This window comes from Daphnia magna, unplaced genomic scaffold, assembly GCF_020631705.1.
Source record: "Daphnia magna isolate NIES unplaced genomic scaffold, ASM2063170v1.1 Dm_contigs066, whole genome shotgun sequence".
In the NCBI taxonomy this organism is placed as follows: Eukaryota; Metazoa; Arthropoda; class Branchiopoda; order Diplostraca; family Daphniidae; genus Daphnia; species Daphnia magna.
In genome coordinates this window covers 448,625-455,862 of record NW_025533119.1, presented here as the reverse complement: position 1 = coordinate 455,862, position 7,238 = coordinate 448,625, and the positions used below count along the sequence as shown (strand labels likewise).

Sequence of the window (7,238 nt, the reverse complement as noted above, 5' to 3'; positions counted from 1 at the left end):
TGGGAGAAGTGGTGCTAACCAGGCACCCGCTGAAAATGTTTTCCCGATTGTGCTGGTTTTGAAAAGGGAGCTATCGTGGCAGGACCGAGGCTTTGTAGCGTAAACGCTGTAAAATTTGTAATCTGGACCACAGATTTCCTATGTAAAAATAAATATCAATTTTACAAATCAAGGGCATTAGCTCATTTCAATGCCGGTAAATGTTGTTACCTGGACATTTACAAAATGTTTGTTTTTTCTGTTTAAAAAGGCTTTATCATACTGAATCGGCCATTGAATCTACACTATTACAACTACGTGTGTGCTATCAATAAGCCCCACAATTCCTCGCATTCGGGCAATTTGAGCAAAATCGCATTTCACCTGCATGATTAAAATAATTGAATGAACCTACTTAAAAGCATTTTTGATACTTATAATTGATGTCTTCAATTTTTACAAACGAATATTTAAAAAGTAAGTAATAAAACTTTTTTGGGATAAGAATATATCTTCAATAAAAATATTTTCAGTGCATTAAAGACCTTGCAAAGAAGGGGAAACCAGGGGCCGTCAAGGATAACATTATGGTCACAAAATATGTGGAAGAAATAACGAGTAATTATATAACAATTAAGACATTTTTTACTACTTAAATAACATTTGATATAATTTTCTTCACCAGAATACCTAATTCCCGCATGGAAGAATTTAAAAGGCCCTACCCCGCAACTACTCCGTCAAGCTTTCAATCCCCTATTATTCAAAACTTCCAGATTTCTTCAACAAATTTTTTAATACTTTTTACGCATTATAAAAAAACTTACCATACCAAACATCCCAGATCCCCTTTTTTTGGTGAGTGTTCGAATCGAATTATCAAATTTGGCAACAGCTATTGTATACTATTTCAATATAAAAAAATGGTTAAAAATTTAGATATGTAAAAAACAACATTCATCGCTCGAAAAAATTTAAAACCCATGTAAGCATTTTAGAACAAGAAAATGAAAATTTGAAATTAGAATTGGCAGAATCTAATGAAAAACAGAAGTGCGTACAAGATGAAACATATTAACTAGAAACTGTAAATATTATTTGTAATACAATAGACGTGAAACTTGATATTTATGTAAACTATTTGTTTACAGAAAACGAATTTAGCATTAGGGAAGACATTACCAGATTTATTTATACTTGATCTGAGAAAATCCTTAGAAAAACTATCAATACTCACGGATGTAAGCATTAATCTTCTTTGCATAGACCATTTTCACCTTGCGAAAAGCAGTATTTATGTAGTCCGGCAACCCTGCAAGCCGCCATTTGTAGTCTTACTTAGCCTTGTTTAGGTGGATTTAACATAGGCTAACGACTTTGAGGACTGATTTCTCCCATTAATTTTGCTACCAGGAGCAAAATTATTGTGGCCCGTTGTACGTCAGGATATATCCAACATTTCAAGTGCCAAATTTTCAAGAATTTGCTACAACTAGTACTTCAAATCGTCGTTACAGTGAAGGGTGTAATGGTCCGAAACTGTGTTGTCAGTGGCTGTCACTCAAAACATGCCAGTGATGTTCGGCTATTTTCAATCCCACTTTCTTATGACAACAGAAACCCGGATGATTTTAATATTCTTAGTGAAAGAAGGTTGTTGTGGCTAAGTAGATTACACATTCATGAGGGAGACCTCAAAAAGAAGTCATTTGTGTGTCATAAACATTTTGTTTCGGGTAATTATTATTTATAACGTATCATTTACAATTAAGAAAGAAAACTATATACTATGTTTGAAGGTAAACCATCATATTACCATGATGTGGACAATGTTGATTGGGCACCAACACTTAACCTTGACAACAACTACTCTACTCGATATCAAAGAAGGAAGAGATACAACATCAACAGAGGTATCACCATTTTCATTAATATATACAGTTAACAGTTACAGTATTAATTGAAATTGTATAGATAAATTGTGTAATGTAATGTGAAAAGTATTAAATCTAACTAACAACTCTAATACCTGCGATTGAATACCTTTGTAAATTTAACTTAGGCAGGTTCTACCACTGGTTTATTTGAAACTGACTTTTGACACAAGAAATGGCATCTGCCTTTACACAGGGAAAAATTCTAACAACGGCTATTGCCGATATCGGCCACCAAGAAGGCTCTGCTTGGCAGCGCCCCTGGCGGCCTACCCAAAGTACAATTACAACATACTTTATAAGTCAAAAACAATAGGCCGTCTGACGGGCGTCCAAATTTAGATATTCTCTCTTCCTGTGGACTTTGACAATCCGCAACATCCTCCCCGCCGGAATCGCCAGCGTCCTCGCGCGATTCCAAATTCTTCTTACGGAGCGGATTCTTCTTTCTCGTAGACGTAGTCTTCTCCACTGTGCCGATTCCGGTATCATCGACGGGCGTGTCGATATCGGCTTGAACTTCTAATGGGTAGACAGTCTGGATGCTCCTGGTGGTTTCCTTACCCGAACGTAGTCGTAAAACAACCGCTCGCACCTTGGCGTCAGTTCCAGGTATCACGCCTGTGACAATAGCCGTCGGCCACGAAACACGTTTGAAATTAGGTTCTTTCAGCAGGACGATTTCGCCAACACGCGAAATTCTGGTGCCCTTTCCCTTGCGACAGTGAAATCGCTTAAGATCAGACAGGTATGATTCTTGCCACAGCCTCCACCATGTCAAGGCGTGTTCGCTCCTCTGCTTGTCCAGCTCGATGAGGTCATAACGGCTCATCTTCGTTGAGTCGGGTGACTCTGATGTAGCTCCAGGTTGTCTTCCGGTCAGCAACTTTTGTGGAGACAAAACTTCGTAGGAATGTGTGTCGCCAGAAACATAAGTTAGGGGGCGTTGTCACTGTAGATAATTTTGCAATCTTCTCGGCGTGACATCATTCTTCTTAACGCGTACATAAAGGTTTGTGTTGTCAGATCAGTCACAAGCTCCAAGTGTACAGCCCTTGTGACTGCACAAGTAAACAAACACGCATGCACTTTCTTTTCACCAACACGAGTTTTCTCGATATCGTTCCCATCACTGTCCTTTTCAATAAGAATCACTTCTTCTAGCACATACATTGGGCCGAAGTAGTCGATCCCGATCACTTCAAATGGCTGCGCTTTCTTGGTTCGATCCAATGGCATTGCAGCGGTTTCTTCATTAAAGGGACGCGATTGAACTCGTTGGCACTTTACACACTTTTTTATGACACTTTTAATCCGTTGGCGTGCACGAATGATCCAAAAACGATTTCGTAAGAACGTCAGAGTGTTTTAGACACAAGCATGCTTCCGTTTAACATGATGATAGTAAATCATCATGTCGACAATCCTCTCGTTTGATGGAAGAAGGATGGGTGGATCGATGAGCAGTTCTTTTAGGGCCGGGCCTATTCTTCCAGTCACTCGGATGAGTTGCTCCTTTGCATCCCAAATGGGCTTGAGTGTATCAATACCGTGAAGCAGTTTACCATGTGGTTTTCCCTTTTGTAAGGACTCGTAGATTTCTGCAAATGTCCTTTTTGAATGAGTTTTAAGATGAAGTTCTCGGTGACGGCGATTTCGGGAACAGAGAGACAGGAAACTTCCACTCCCCTGATCATTTCAGTTGCTTTGCCGGGCGACTCCTTCCTAAAAATCCTAAAAATCCAGGCGATTGTACGTAAAACTCTCAGATAACTGCTCGCTCTTGATACGAGTACGTCAAACCAATCCGAAGTACTATTAGCTGCAAGGATTTGCAGCTTCTGCTTCAATTTTGCTTCGATCTCCATCCGTTGCATTACTTCTGATGTCGGCATATCTTGTTGCGGCCATTCCGTCTTTTCCAGTTTCAGCCAGGAGGGACCTCCCCACCAGGAAGAAGCCGCAACTAACTTCTTTGCTGTTAAGCTTCTTGATGCGTGGTCTGCTGGGTTGTCCTTCCCCGGACAATGTTTCCAGTGATCTGGCCCAAACCTCTTCTGGATGGCTTCAACTCTGTTTCTGACGAACATCTTCCAACGGTTTGCTTCTCCGCGAATCCATCCAAGGGTTGCCATTGAGTCAGTCCATAAATGCACTTCCCAATTTACTTTGTCAACTGCATTGACGATTCTTTCAGCTAGAACACTGCCGAGTTCGGCACTAAGTAACTCTAACCGTGGTAGAGATACCTCGTTCTTCGGGAGTGGTGCTGCTCTGGTTTTGCAGCAAATTAGCCGAATGAAATCTGGATGTCTTGATTTCACGTAAGCAACAGCTCCATACGCTTTGGTTGAAGCGTCACAAAAAATATGCAGTTCTTGCGTGTGTTTGCTAGGTGCCATAGAAATCATCCTTGGCACTTGTATCTTGTAAATGTATTTTAAGTCTTCAACAATTGTTCTGAATCGGCTTTCCGTTTCTTCGGGCACCTTCTCGTCCCATCCAATCTTGAATTCCCACAATTCTTGAAAAAGAAGCTTTAATTGAAGCGTTACGGGTCCAATTAATCCAAGTGGATCGAACAATTTTGTTGAAATTTTTGCAAAAGCTCGTTAAGTCAACACTTGAACTTTTGCTGCTGTGTCTACGATAACGTCTGCCTTGAAATAAAAGCAATCCGTGCTAGTATTCCATCTAACTCCAAGCACTTTTTGTGGGTCTAAATTAAGACATGAGTGTGACTTATCTGAGTCATTGGTTAGACCTTGTTTTTGTAGATATCTACGCAGCTGTTGGTTGTTTGTTACCCACCGTTTTTACGGACCGTTTTTTTTTTATTTTTTATTCTGATTAAGTCTTTCGGGTCAAAAGATGAATTAGGGTATTAATAATGTATTCCTGAATTTTCAATAAAATCCGTCGAAGCATTTTCCGCCGGGAGTGATTTTTATTGCTCAAAAACCATCTTTTTTCTTACTAGTATCCGTTTATCGCTGTGTAACTTTTTCAGTTTTCCATTGAAAGTTATGAAAATTGGAGGGATTATAGACATCATATTTGTCTATCATGCCGTTTTCGAATATCGGAAAAATACTGAAAATTGTGGTCTGTACACAAAAAATAATTGAAATTTTAGAACTTTCTTTCCCTCTTATGGCAAATTACATGGTGGCGCTGCCAGTCTCATGGGAAAATTTAGTTTGAAACTAGAAATTTTTCGACAAATGAGTCAACCTTCGCATATTCAGATTCGTCATTGTCCAGACTACCTTTTCACGTGTTTTAGTTTTAATTTCATACACGGGAAATGACCACAAAACGATCCAAAAGAAAACGCAATTTAGCCGCATCGACTGCGCGTGAATTTTGAATTTTCAATGATTTGCTATACAAAAAAAAGAGATTAAGCGTCAACACTCAACAGTGATGAACAGCATGTCTTGACAGGACATCACGTTTTACCCCGAGGTATTTTATGAAGTGTCTCCAGTTATCCCCAACCTCATATTCTCAAGGACAAATGAAAGACGCATCACGATACACGCAACTACCAAAAGTCACAAGTCTTTCTTCAGTTTTTTTTATTCGAGTCCAGACAAGTCGCACATGCATTCTTCTATCCATCTAAAAAAATGGCGACAGCTATAAGAAAAACCAGAAATTCCACTGAATATTGAATAATAAAGAAATCGGCTGAATTATCAGTAACTCCACTGCCGTCCAAAAAAGGAGTCTTGCAAAATTTATTTTTCTTAAAGAAAAAACTCTTGTGTCTCGATTGACTCAAGCTGCAAAATCTGAAATTGTATCTCAAATAACGAAGGAATTGTCATCGATTTGGAAGAAAGCTTCTTTAAAAACTATTGATGACACTCAGATTGAAAAAATGGTTTTTCGACTAATGGAAAAGTACGAAAGCATTCGTCGGAGCCACAACTCAAAGAGTATTAACAAGAAGGAGGTAGATTATGCTGGCGAATTAAATCAGCTATTCGATATTTCATCATGCACATGTTACAAACCAAAATTTGGAAAAACGATAGACTCATCATCGATTAAGTAAACGGATTGCGTTTGTGAAAACAAGATCCCGGAGTCAAAATGGGAATTTTACGTTGATCAACTTGAAAGACGCTCATTATTTATTTCTGGTTCCATTGACAAAGAAGAAACCGAAAAACTAAAGAAAAGAGAAAGATTATTGGAACGTAGAGCTGAAAGAATCAATCTTCATTTGTCAAAAGAAAAAACCAACTCCATCCAAACGCAAGCTATCACCGAAATGAGTAATTTTGATCACTCAGAAGAGCAAGAAGATGAAATTGAAGCATCAGAAGAAGATGATTGTTGCAAAGAATCGAGAAATAAATCATTCGCCAATCACAATAGAAATGAATATCCAACTTTGATTTCTACAGCAACATGATTTGGCATCGGAAAACGAGCAGTGTGTGCGTTGAGCAGCGCACTGTTAGATGATCTTGGTAATATAAAGAATTTTAATTTAATTCAACTAATTGATGTAAATAAATATTTTCGAAGGTATGAGAAATCCAAGTAGAGAGCTTCGCCCTTCAAAAATCTCCCGAATGTTTGACAAATATGGAAGGAAGTTAGCCGATGACCAGAACGATACAATTTCTTGCTTGATGCTTGATGGTCGTAAAGACGAAACGTTGTGTTCGACTAACACAACAGAAAACACCTTGAGAGGTTCTACGAAAGAAGAACATATTTCTCTGATAAGCGAGCCAGGATCAGTTTACCAAGATCACGTCACTCCGAAAAGTGGAAAAGCTTCCGATATTTCATTTGAACTCTACCGTTTCTTACAACAAAGGAAGTCTGAACACAACCTTGTCGTTATCGGAGCTGATGGGACAAACGTCAACACTGGTAAAAACAATGGTGCAATCAGATTGCTAGAATTGAAACTCGGTCGACCACTGCAATGGGCAATTTGTCAGCTTCATCTCAATGAACTTCCCTTTCGGCATCTGTTTATACACTTGGATGGAGGAACTAGTGGTCCAAACAGCTATAAAGGGCCAATTGGATTGGCAATTAATAATGATTTAAGACAACTGCCCATCGTCAAATTCAAAAAAATTAAAGGACGTATTCGTAAACTCCCGAAAGAAGTCGTTCAGAATTTTACTGGTGACCAAAGATATTTTTATGACATGTGTCTTGCCATAAGAAAAGGATTCCCTCTTTCTGAATCTCTCTCAAATCGAAGCTCTGGTAAACTTTGTCAGTCAAGATGGTTGACGAAAGCCAATAGAATTATGAGGCTATATGTCAGTACCCTGAAACCAACTGATA

At 38.8% G+C, this 7,238-nt stretch overlaps 1 long non-coding RNA gene across 1 annotated transcript; it reads left to right on the top strand.

The window, feature by feature from the left end:
- The first annotated feature begins 1,515 nt into the window (after positions 1-1,515).
- On the top strand, positions 1,516-1,973 carry LOC116927945. Its single transcript, XR_004396887.2, has 3 exons — positions 1,516-1,715; positions 1,779-1,892; positions 1,954-1,973. It is a non-coding gene; the product is annotated as an uncharacterized LOC116927945 (long non-coding RNA).
- Positions 1,974-7,238: the final 5,265 nt, after the last annotated feature.